The sequence below is a fragment of the Bidens hawaiensis genome, unplaced genomic scaffold (assembly GCF_021521415.1).
Source record: "Bidens hawaiensis isolate Kalapana, Puna unplaced genomic scaffold, B.hawaiensis_p1.1 tig00045389_1, whole genome shotgun sequence".
Taxonomy (NCBI): Eukaryota; Viridiplantae; Streptophyta; class Magnoliopsida; order Asterales; family Asteraceae; genus Bidens; species Bidens hawaiensis.
Genome location: NW_027498072.1, coordinates 97,723 through 111,073, shown reverse-complemented (window position 1 = coordinate 111,073; position 13,351 = coordinate 97,723).

The following is a 13,351-nucleotide window of genomic DNA, read 5'->3' as shown; positions in this document are numbered from 1 at the left end:
GTGAAAATAGGGGCTGTGAGACTCACCTGAGGTTCTTGTTAAGGGATTAATCGAGATTCGGGTTTTCTTGGTGTTGGCCTCGGAATCGAAGGTCTAGAATACGATTAAATAACAAGTATATATATTAAGATCAAGAAATAGGAGAATATAAGGGTTGGATAGTAGGTCTCAAGGTTATATTCTCGGCTTACCTAGTAACAGGATCGGAGCTGGAAACAACGGATGCTTGGGAAAGGATTAGTGCAAGTTTGTAGTTCTTTGAAGTGTGTTTTGGGTGATAATTTAGGCTACAAATTTATAGGCAAACTCAAGGGAACACAATCCCTTGCTTTAGGGGATTGAAATCTTTTCATATCTAAATGTAATGATGATAAAGTATGGAAGTTATTATTATTTACTTAAGAGTGGAGTGGTGGATAAAAGATTTTGATTTGATTTGGACAGAACATGCAGGTCTGGGGTTGGTGAGAATAGGGTGGCTGACAGTTGACTTTTCATGTTACAGTGTGCTTTTTCAGGTACTTTTGTCAGTGTACAGTAAAAAGTGGAAAATCTCTGAAACACGCTACTGTTTCCTTTCGGGCGGGAGTAATCTCCTTAACTGGAGAATAGACCAAGTGTTCTGCGCGTATAACTTGGTGCGCATAGCTTTCTGCGTATAGGACATGTCTTTGCTGCGGGTAGGTGCGTAACCTTCTCGCAGTTAGGGACATTTGAGTTTCATTTGTAGATTCTCCAGGTGGTCTTGGTATTTCAACATAGTGATCAGTCATGTTGAAGTCAATTCCATCTTGGAGCTTCAGACAAACTAGCTCTCAACGTTCCCGCCATGCGGGTAGGTTAGTTCCCTTCCGCACGCGCATAAACGATGTAGGATGCACCCGCCTTAGCATCATGCGGGATGGTCAACCCATAGACAACATAACGTTTAAGTTACATGAAAACATAAAGCCAAATCATTCACGCATGGCGCATATAACATATGCTCACGCTGGTTCTTAACATGGTGCGCTCGCGCAGGTTGCACATAACAACTGCACGCGCTGACTAACATGGCGCGCTCGCGCAGGGCGCACATAACAAATGCACGCGCTTAATATTTACAATCACCTAATTATTAGGTTGATTACTTAGCTTATGGGTTTGGGAAATTACCGGTTGTCACATTCTCCCTTCGTTAAACGAATTTCGTCCCGAAATTTAGGAGACGTTGCTGGCAGAAGCCATGTTCTGAAAGAGGTGTGGGTATTTTGTGCGCATCTGGTCTTCTCTTTCCCAAGTGAATTCAGGCCCACGCCTCGAGTTCCATTGAACCTTTACTAACTTGATTTTGCTTCTGCGTAACTTTTGTTCTTTCCAATCGGTTACTGCTATGGGTTCTTCTACGAAGTGCAGCTGTTTGTCAATATGAATTTCTTCCAACGGTAAAATCAACGTTTCGTCAGATAAACACTTCTTGAGGTTGGATACATGAAACGTATCATGAACTCCACTGAGTTCGGCGGGTAGACGGAGTTTATAAGCTACTGGACCGATCCTCTCCAGGATCTCAAATGGTCCAATGTAGCGCGGATTTAGCTTTCCTCGCTTACCGAAACGGGGGACTCCCTTCCATGGAGAGACTTTCAAAAGTACTTTATCCCCTACTTGAAACTCCAACGGTTTCCTTCTCATATCAGCATAACTTTTCTGTCTGTCGCGTGCTGCCTTAAGGCGATCCCTTATCTGAAAAATCTTGTCTGTTGTTTCTTGGATCACTTCTGGACCAGTCATTTGCTTGTCGCCCACTTCAGCCCAACACAGTGGGGATCTACACTTGCGCCCATATAACGCTTCAAACGGCGCTGCCTTGAGGCTTGTGTGATAACTGTTATTGTAAGAAAATTCAACCAACGGAAGGTGGGTATCCCAACTACCTCCAAAATCGATCGCGCACGCGCGCAGCATATCTTCCAATGTCTGGATCGTTCGTTCGCTTTGTCCATCCGTTTGGGGGTGATAAGCCGTACTCATGTCCAGTCGAGTACCTAACCCCTCTTGTAATGATCTCCAAAACCTTGAGGTGAACCGACTATCTCTATCAGAAATGATGGACACTGGGACTCCATGTTTTGAAACTACTTCTCGAATATATAGTCGGGCTAACTTTTCCATTTTATCAGTTTCTTTAATCGGCAGGAAGTGCGCTGACTTAGTTAGCCGATCTACAATAACCCATATCGTGTCGTAACCCCCAGGTGTCCTTGGTAGTTTGGTGATGAAATCCATGGAGATTTGTTCCCACTTCCACATGGGAATTTCTGGCTGTTGAAGTAACCCCGACGGCTTCTGGTATTCAGCCTTTACCTTTGAACACGTCAGGCACTTACTGACATGTGTCGCGATGGCGCCTTTAAGATTGGGCCACCAATACAACATTTTAACATCTTGGTACATCTTGTCTGCGCCAGGATGTACGGAATACCGCGTCTTGTGAGCTTCGTTTAATACCTGCTCGCGCAGTCCTCCCTTGAGAGGGACCCATATGCGGTTGGCAAAATATCGAGTGTTCCCTTTAAGTTCCAAATTCTTAATCATACCCCCAAGGGATTCAGTTTTAACAAACTCTGGTTTCAAGGCTTCTTGCTGAGCGTCTCGGATGCGCGTAGAGAGCTCTGCGTGAATTGTTAGCTTTAGGGCCTTGACCCGTAGTGTTTTTATTCGCTCCTTTCTGCTTAGCGCGTCTGCTACCACATTCGCTTTCCCCGGATGATACTTGATCTCGCAATCATAATCGTTCAACAATTCAACCCATCTTCGTTGCCTCATGTTTAAATCCTTCTGATTGAATATATGTTGGAGGCTCTTATGATCCGTAAAGATTACACATTTCGTACCGTAGAGGTAATGGCGCCAAATCTTTAGCGCGAAGACAACCGCTCCAAGTTCTAAATCATGCGTTGTGTAGTTCTTTTCATTGGTCTTGAGTTGGCGCGAGGCATACGCTATAACTTTGTCTCGCTGCATAAGGACACATCCGAGTCCCTGGTGTGAAGCGTCGCAGTAAACGACGATGTCATCCGTCCCCTCGGGTAAAGATAAAATTGGCGCACTACATAACTTCTGTTTCAACATTTGAAATGCCGCTTCCTGATTCTCGCCCCAAATAAACGCCTTGTCTTTCTGAGTTAGCGCGGTCAGAGGTAGAGCTAACTTGGAGAAGTTCTCAATGAAGCGTCGATAGTAGCCAGCTAGTCCAAGGAATTGCCTCACCTCAGTTGGGGTTTTTGGCGCTTCCCAGTTTTCGATGGCTTTAACCTTAGAAGGATCGACGTGTATTCCTTTCTCGTTTACAACGTGACCGAGAAAGTGAACCTCTCTAAGCCAAAACTCACATTTAGAAAACTTTGCATACAACCTTTCTTTCCTTAACAATTCCAAAATCAACCTCAAGTGTTGCTCATGCTCGGCCTTGGTTCGAGAGTAAATTAGAATATCATCTATAAACACAATCACAAACTTGTCCAAGTATGGTTTGCACACACGGTTCATCAGATCCATGAATATAGCCGGCGCATTAGTTAGCTCGAAAGGCATCACTAAGAACTCATAATGGCCATATCTGGTTCGGAAGGCTGTCTTTGGCGCGTCTTCCTCATGGACCCTAAGTTGGTGGTATCCTGACCGTAGATCTATCTTCGAATAATAACTGGATCCCTGCAACTGGTCAAATAAGTCGTCAATCCTCGGTAAGGGGTACCGATTTTTGACTGTCAGCTTATTCAGCTCCCTGTAGTCAATACACATCCGGAACGAACCATCCTTCTTCTTAACAAACAGTACTGGAGCTCCCCAAGGTGAAAAGCTTGGGCGTATGAAACCCTTATCCAAAAGTTCCTGTAACTGATTGGATAGCTCTTGCATCTCAGATGGAGCTAATCGATAAGGCGCTCGGGCTACTGGCGCAGCTCCTGGGACCAAATCAATTCGAAACTCGATTTGTCGCGGTGGCGGCAATCCGGGCAGATCTTTAGGAAAAACTTCTGGAAATTCGCGCACTACAGGTAAGTCTTCAATTCTTCGCTCATCTCCCTTCTCTATTACATGCGCCAGGAAGGCGTAGTACCCTTTCCTTAGGCACTTGCGCGCCTTTAGGCACGAAATCAGTTTCGTCGCAACTCCCTTTCTTTCCCCTTGAATCATCAAAGTTTCTCCGTTCAACAGTGGAATCCGAACCTGCTTCTCATGACAAACAATCTCCGCGAGATTCTCGACCAACCAATCCATACCTACCACAATATCGAAACTTCCCAAATCTATTGGCAACAAGTTTATATTGAACTCATGACCTCCCATGACTAATACACATTGCTCAGTCCTTTCATTCGCGCATAACTGCCTACCATTGGCTAGTTCTATAGTATAAGGTTTGTCTAGCCTACTGGTCGCTAAGCCCAGGGAGTTTTTAAACTCATGGGATATAAAACTTAGGTCAGCGCCAGTATCAAATAAGACAGATGCATAATGACCGTTAAGCAAAAACGTACCGGTTACCACATTCGGCTCTTCCTTTGCTTCACCCGCGCCGATCACAAAAGCTCTCCCGCGAGCTTGGTTTCCTTTCTGTGGGCAATCCCGACTGAAGTGTCCAGGCTTCCCGCATGCGTAGCAGCTGTCGCTCGATCCAGCTTCTCTGATGCGACAATTCATCGCCTTGTGTCCTGGTCTGCCACATTTGGCGCATTCGATTTTTGCGCATTCACCCTCGTGGTGATACTTGCATTTGCTGCACCATGGGCGAGGCCCGCTGTATCCTTTCCTTGATGGTTCCGCGGCTTGAATCGCGTAAACCCTTGTGCTTTCCTGCTTCTTGGGCGGTGGCTGCTTGAAGTCTGACCCTCGGTGGGAGTTCCATTTCCTCTTGGAGTCAGAGGTTCGCTGCTCGTTCAAGCGAGCGGTCAACATACCCGCACGAACCGTATCCCTTGTAAGGGTGATGGCTCGCGCAACCGCCTCGTCAAAGGTCGGAGGTGCGGCGGCGTTGAGCGGGACTCTAACGACAGGAGGTAACCCAAAGATGTACCTCTCGATTTTCTTTTCTTCTGTGTTTGCCATGTCTGGCACCAGCTGGCAAAGCTCGTTGAAACGATTGGTGTAGGCATCGATATCCGTTCCTACCATGGTGTGGTTCCAGAATTCTTGTTGCAAGCTCTGAATTTCTGCGCGAGAGCAGAACTTTCTCATCATCATTTCTTTCAATTCTTCCCAGGTCTTGTGAAGAGCAACTTCTCGCCCCAAAGTCTTTACTTGGAGCTTCCACCAAGACGAAGCTGCTTCTTGGAACATGCAGGTCGCGTAAAGGACCTTCTGGTTTTCACTACATCCGCTGATGGAGAGAACGGTCTCCATCTTGTCAATCCAATTGTAGAGCCCAATGGCTCCTTCGGTGCCTTTGAACGGCCAAGGCCTACAGGCCATGAATGTTTTATAGGAGCATCCTTTGTTCAAGGCTCCGGATTCGGGTTCTGGGGTCTCGTTCTCTTGGCGACCCTGACTAGATTCGGCCTTGCTGGCCTCATGCGTTGCAATCGCCTGCGCGATTATTTCTGCGAGCCCCTCGGGTGTCATGGTAATTCCCTTGGCTCTGGTTGGAGGCATTCTTTTCATAAAAAGAAAATATAACAAACTTAGCGCATGTACTCAGAGCACATAATGTTCTTATCTCTAGACACTGTGACCCGTGTTCCTAAGTGCGTGTGTGATTTTTCTTTTGAAAATATTCTTTTGAAAATATTCTTTGAAAAATATTTCATGCGATTCCCCAAAGGTTATAGTCTAGGTTAAAAACTTCTTTTCCTAGTTCGCTATAACCAGTGCTCTGATACCAATCTGTCACACCCGGCCCTGAGCGGCGGAAACAGCCGGGCGCGCACGAGTGGGGATTGATAATTAAGCACGGGCCATTGCAAACATTCAAAGATTTTCATTGCGCATGAATTGTTTAATACAATACATTACATTGTTCAAAAATTACATAAAAACATCCAAGTATAAAACTGTTGAAGATTTCCAAGCCATATCCCCTTGCGCGGTGGGAACAACCACGCGCATCGAAGGGATAGAACTAAAATCTTCCAAAAAGCTAGTTTAGATGTTCAGCGTGAGGTGCTCTAAGTGTGACTCCATGCGCTACCTAATTATCTCCTGAAAGACACGTAAAAACATTTGAATCAGTATAAACTGAGTGAGTTCACAAGTTTTAGTAACTTGATAAAAATCATTCTGAAACATTTCTGGCAACCTCATTAACATCTGCTTGGTAAAATCGTATTAACACATAATTCTGACAATATTCTGATAAAAATCGTTCCGCGGGTTACGCGTGAACAAATTCTGGATACGGTGCTCGTCTATGTAAGTGGCGCAGCCACTACGAGCTAAAATAACGTAAAACCGTCCCGCGAGTTACGCGCAGACGTTTCTGGAAAACTATGCTCGTCTATGCAAAGAGGCATTGCCCCTACGAGCTAAGGATACTGTCCCGCGGGTTACGCGCGAACAATTCTGAGAAACTGTGCTCGTCCATGCAAAGAGGCATTGCCCCTACGAGCTAAGGATACCGTCCCGCGGGTTACGCGCAGACGTTGTGCCGGAAAACAAGGCGCTCGTCCATGCAAAGAGGCGCGACCCCTACGAGCGGGCTCAACCCCATAGTACTGCCCCATGCCAGGCACTCGTCCATGCAAAGAGGTGCGACCCCTACGAGTGGGCGGATCAAACCAGCAGTCCCTACCCTTAGAGTTCCAATGGTAAAGTGATCACTTACTCGAGTTCTAGCGCACATACATTGAAAACCTTAGATAACCGTTTGCATTGCTCATCATGAAACATAACTTAAACACATAATCGCTTGCATAGCTTGTAAGTATACCATGATAAAACATTATTTAAGTACGTGTCCCTCGCCCCGAAAGCAGTTTAAAAACAGTGAAAACAGTGAAAATAGGGGCTGTGAGACTCACCTGAGGTTCTTGTTAAGGGATTAATCGAGATTCGGGTTTTCTTGGTGTTGGCCTCGGAATCGAAGGTCTAGAATACGATTAAATAACAAGTATATATATTAAGATCAAGAAATAGGAGAATATAAGGGTTGGATAGTAGGTCTCAAGGTTATATTCTCGGCTTACCTAGTAACAGGATCGGAGCTGGAAACAACGGATGCTTGGGAAAGGATTAGTGCAAGTTTGTAGTTCTTTGAAGTGTGTTTTGGGTGATAATTTAGGCTACAAATTTATAGGCAAACTCAAGGGAACACAATCCCTTGCTTTAGGGGATTGAAATCTTTTCATATCTAAATGTAATGATGATAAAGTATGGAAGTTATTATTATTTACTTAAGAGTGGAGTGGTGGATAAAAGATTTTGATTTGATTTGGACAGAACATGCAGGTCTGGGGTTGGTGAGAATAGGGTGGCTGACAGTTGACTTTTCATGTTACAGTGTGCTTTTTCAGGTACTTTTGTCAGTGTACAGTAAAAAGTGGAAAATCTCTGAAACACGCTACTGTTTCCTTTCGGGCGGGAGTAATCTCCTTAACTGGAGAATAGACCAAGTGTTCTGCGCGTATAACTTGGTGCGCATAGCTTTCTGCGTATAGGACATGTCTTTGCTGCGGGTAGGTGCGTAACCTTCTCGCAGTTAGGGACATTTGAGTTTCATTTGTAGATTCTCCAGGTGGTCTTGGTATTTCAACATAGTGATCAGTCATGTTGAAGTCAATTCCATCTTGGAGCTTCAGACAAACTAGCTCTCAACGTTCCCGCCATGCGGGTAGGTTAGTTCCCTTCCGCACGCGCATAAACGATGTAGGATGCACCCGCCTTAGCATCATGCGGGATGGTCAACCCATAGACAACATAACGTTTAAGTTACATGAAAACATAAAGCCAAATCATTCACGCATGGCGCATATAACATATGCTCACGCTGGTTCTTAACATGGTGCGCTCGCGCAGGTTGCACATAACAACTGCACGCGCTGACTAACATGGCGCGCTCGCGCAGGGCGCACATAACAAATGCACGCGCTTAATATTTACAATCACCTAATTATTAGGTTGATTACTTAGCTTATGGGTTTGGGAAATTACCGGTTGTCACAAATGGTCATCAGGCTCAAGGTAATAACAAGGTTTTATCGAAGTTTTTTGTCTCAAATCTTCCCCCAAAGTGTTCTTCGCAAGACTTAAAAGATGTTATGGGTAGTTTTGGTCGTTACGAAGGTTCCTATATAGCTAGGAAGCTGGATAAATGGGGCAAGAGGTTTGCTTTTGTATCGTTTTCCGAGGTGAAAGATGTCAATCGGTTGGGAGATGAGTTATCAGACGTATGGATCGGTTCGTATAAGTTGTTTATTGCGATTGCTCGGTTTGTGGATGGTGGGAATCTACATAGACCCGATTCTGGTAATAGGAGGAAGACGGCTTCGGTTCCTGTTTATAGTCATGCAAAACCTAGTGGTCAAACAAAACCTAGTTCCGAAGGATCCGATAGGAATGGGGTTCCCTATGCATCAGTTGGTAATGGGCGTTCCTTTGTTGATTCCTTGTTAAATCGGAACAAAGTAGATGAGATTAAGGTGGATGATTCGGTGGAACGGTTTTCTCATTGGAAGGGATGTGCTCTTACGGGGAGGGTGGTGAATCTTCACACGTTAACGTCTCTGAAAAAGTTGGTTCGGAAGCATGGTTGGAGATCATTAGAGATTAAGTATCTGGGAGGGCTTTCAGTGGTGTTGGTATTCTACGTTAGTGGGGATAGGGATGCCTTCCTGAATAACAAAGACAAATGGTCAGACTGGTTTGAGTTTTTAGAACCTTGGTCTGATAGAAATGGAGTGGAGGAGGGTCGGATAGCCTGGCTCCAAGTTCATGGGGTTCCGGCTCAGTTGGTGTTAGACGAGGTATTCGATTTGATTGGAAGCAGATTTGGCAAGGTGGTTCAATCGGCTTCCTTATCAGGTGATGAAAACAACTTATCGTATACTCTCATCGGTGTGTTGAGTAAAGAGTGCAAACGGATTGTGGATCGGGTGGACATTAATTGGAGGGGAAAAATTTTTAAAGTGTGGGTGGATGAAGATGTAGGGGAATGGATACCGGAATGTGTAGTAGAGTATGAAGAGGATGATGGTTCCGTTTTACCGGAGGAGGATAAGTGTGATGATAATATCGTGCAGGATGAGTCCCATAATGTGCATCGTGAAGAGGGCGAATGTTCTCAAGCTAATGAGTTTTCTGTCAGGGAACATGCTGTTAATGGGTTGGATGGTTGTGTGAACGATAATTCTAACGTGATGGTCGGTGAATTTTCGAACTCTTATGATCTTTCTAATGAGGAGGCGGTTGAGAATGGTAACGTTGATAGTACTAATGTTTCTGTGTTGAAAGGCAAGGGACATAAGAAGTTCAGACGGAAATCTTTATTTTCTAATCGGAGTGGGGGTAGTGGTTCTAGGGAGCGTCCTAAGAAGAGACCAAGGGAGGATAAAGATATGTTTGATCTTGATAGGTTTATCGGTATTATGCACGTGCCTTCGGATGTTACTAGGGGTAACGAGACAGGTGTTGAAGGAGTGTTCTTAACACCGGATCTTAACAAAGGGATGTCTACTAATACGGAGGTGGTTCGAGACATCGAGGGAGAGACTGCGGAGGCCTCGATGAATGGTAGAGGTATAGATCCGGTGCAACACCAAGGTCCGATTGAGGTGGAGTTGGAGAAGACCATTGAGCTGAGTAAGGCGTTAGGCGTTGAGAATTTGCAAGATTTTGTTTCTAATGTTAAAGAGGTTCTTGTTTCCGAAGGCTATCAAGAAGGTGTTCAATGAATGTTTTTTCTCTGAACATTCGTGGGTTAGGGAGTTCTAGCAAAGCCGATTGGATTCGAGGTCTTCGAGTCCATCACGAGGTTAGTTTTATTGTCTTACAAGAGTCGCAATTTGTTTCCTTGGATTCTGTGGATGTGGGACGGTTTTGGGGTTATGGTGAGTATTCTTTTGATTGGGTTCCTTCATCTGGAAGGTCGGGTGGGTTATTATCGATCTGGGATTCTCAAGTCTTTCGTATGGAAAGGGTGGTCAAGAATAATAATTGGCTTCTAGTTTCGGGCACTGTGAAAGGAAAGAGGAGCTCGTATCATATTCTCAATGTTTATTCTCCTCAAAATCTAGTTACTAAACGAGCTCTTTGGGGGGAAATTCGTGATTTGATCGAGGAGGGTAATGGGAGGTGGATTGTGGCAGGAGATTTTAACTCGGTTCGGTGTGCTGAGGATAGGCGGAATTCTTTGTTTAATGTGGGTGAGGCCAATGAGTTTAACGACTTCATTGATGATTCGAATCTTCACGAGTACTCCTTGAAAGGGAGGCGTTTTACTTTTGTCGCAGGAAATAAATTAAGCCGTATTGACAGAATCTTCGTTAATTGGGATTTCTTTATGGAATGGCCGTGTGCGGAGTATATTGCTCTCGAAAGGAATAAGCCGGATCATAGTCCGTTGGTTTTGAAAATTGGTTCTTCCAAGAACTATGGTCCCAAACCGTTTAGGTTTTTCAATTCATGGCTTGGTAGAGAGGATTTTGGGACGTTGGTTAAGAAGACGCTTGTTGATGGCTCGTTTCATGGTTCTCCGGACGCGAGATTGCTGTATAAATTTAAAGCTTTGCGTGCTGCTATCACTAGATGGGCGATCGATTGTAAAGCCAAAGAAAAGGAGGAAAGGGTTTTATTGGAGCAAGAGTTGCGTGACTTGGACCAAACCTTGGAGGTCCGGGATTTGTTGGAAGAAGAGACATGGTCTTTAAGCGAAATTAAAAGACGGCTAGGCGAGTTGGATAATCATTATTACCGGGATTTGAAGCAAAAGGCTCGGTGTAATTGGGCGATTCATGGAGACGAAAATTCTCGATTTTTTCACGGTTTTATTAATAAACGTAAAGCTTCAAATTATTTTCCGGGTTTGGAAGTGAATGGGGCGTGGGAAACAAACCCGGTTCTCATTAAAAAGGAAGTTTTGCGATTCTTTGCTGGTAAGTTTAAAGAATCTATTACACATCGGCCTCGGTTGATTGGATATGGGTTTTCGGTCTTGTCTTCGGTGGAGGCGGATTTTTTGATCAGTGATTTTTCCGTGCATGAGATCAAGAAGGCGGTTTTTGATTGCGGTGGTGACAAAGCTCCTGGGCCGGATGGTTTTAATTTTAGGTTCATTCGGTTTTATTGGGAGTTGTTCGAGAAGGATTTTGTGGATATTCTTGATCATTTTCATAAGGTTAAAAGTTTTTGCTCGGGGGTTGGTTCGTCTTTTATCACCTTAATTCCTAAGGTAAACAATCCGTCTTCTTTGGGGGATTTTAGACCGATAAGTCTCATTGGTTGTATTTTAAAGACTGTGTCGAAGGTGTTAGTGAATCGACTCAAAACGGTTATGAATATGATTGTCTCAGAACATCAGTCGGCTTTCTTATCCGGGAGATATATTCTTGATGGCCCTTTGGTGGCTAATGAGGTTATTGCTTGGGCTAAGAAGAGGGAAAGAAGAATTTTTATGTTCAAGATTGACTTCGATAAAGCCTTTGATAATGTGAATTGGGAGTTCTTGTTGTCGGTTCTTTCTCAGATGGGTTTTCCTTCGGTTTGGTGCGATTGGATTAGTGGTATCTTGTTGGCGAGCAGATCGTCTGTTCTTGTTAATGGGTCTCCTACATTCGAATTTGGATGTCATAAAGGCATTCGTCAAGGTGACCCGCTATCGCCTTTTCTTTTTATTATTCTGATGGAGGCTTTTTCAGGTATGTTGAAACAAGCCTGTGATATAGGTGCGTTTCATGGTATTACTCTTCCTAATGAAGGTCCTACTTTATCCCATCTTTTTTATGCGGATGATGCTATGATTATGGGAGAGTGGTCTTCTTTTAATTTTGATAACTTGAAACGTATTCTTCGCATATTTTACTTGTGTTCGGGGCTAAAGATTAATCTCCATAAATCAATGTTATTTGGAGTAGGTGTAGAAGATGGTGAGATCGATATCCAAGCCGGTTTCATGGGTTGTAAGCCGGGTAGAATCCCGTTTTCTTATCTAGGGATTATGGTTGGCGCTAACATGAATAGGGTGGTTAATTGGGAACCGGTTGTGTCCAAGTTCAAGAAGAGGCTATCTAAATGGAAAGTTAATTCGTTATCTATGGCTGGTCGGTTAACCCTTATTAAATCGGTGCTGGATAGTCTTCCCACTTATTATTTTTCGCTTTTTAAGGCACCCAAGAAGGTTACCAATGATTTAGAAGCTTTGATGAGAAGGTTCTTATGGGGTGGTTCGGATGAAGTGAGGAAGATGTCATGGGTGGCTTGGGAGGTAGTCACCAAACCTATAAAAGAAGGGGGTTTAGGTATCGCTCGTTTAGAGGTTAATAATCAAGCGCTGATTACTAAATGGCTTGGGAGATTTCTAAATGATCAGCACGCGATGTGGAGAAGAGTAGTGTTGTCTATTCACGGGTCCTCGCGCTGTTGGGGGCTTGCTCCGGTTAATAATGGAGTTCCCGGGGTTTGGAAGAATTGTGTTATGTTCTGGAACAAATTTAAGGTTGATGGTGTGGGTTTTAATAGAGTGATCCGGGCCACAGTTGGGAATGGTCGCCAAGTTCGGTTTTGGACGGATTTGTGGTTGGGTTCGGCGCCGGTTATGGACAAGTATCCGTCCTTATATGCGGTAGAAAAACATAAAAATGTCTTGTTAGCTGATCGGTTGGTGGTCACTGGATCTTCTAGTCGCATTGTGTGGGATTGGCTTAGAGCTCCTTGCTCCCAACAGGAGGTGTTCGAGAAGCAGGAGTTGGAAGATCTCCTTCAAGAGGTGGTGATGGTTGACCGTGAAGATTCATGGTCTTGGGCGGTTGGTAGCTGCAAAGAGTTCGAGGTTTCGGCGATTAAAAGATGGATGGTGCGGTCCGTTGAGGATGCTGGGAGTTCCAGTTTCCAATGGAGCAATTGGGTCCCGAAAAAATGTAATATTTTTATGTGGAGGGCCGTTCTGGATAGCCTTCCAACCAAGCAGGCTTTAGCTAGACGTCATTTGTATTGTGATGATCATAGTTGCGCTTTATGTGAAAGTAATGAGGAATCGCTCGAGCACTTGTTAACCGGGTGTTTCATTTCTATGGCCGTTTGGAATGCGATTGGTTCATGGTGCAACATCCCTAGATCTTTTGTTTTTCATGTCAATGATTTGGTGGAAGTGCATAAGGTTTGTGGTGCGACGGGGAATAAAAGATTGATTATTCATGGAATTGTCATCATTACTTGTTGG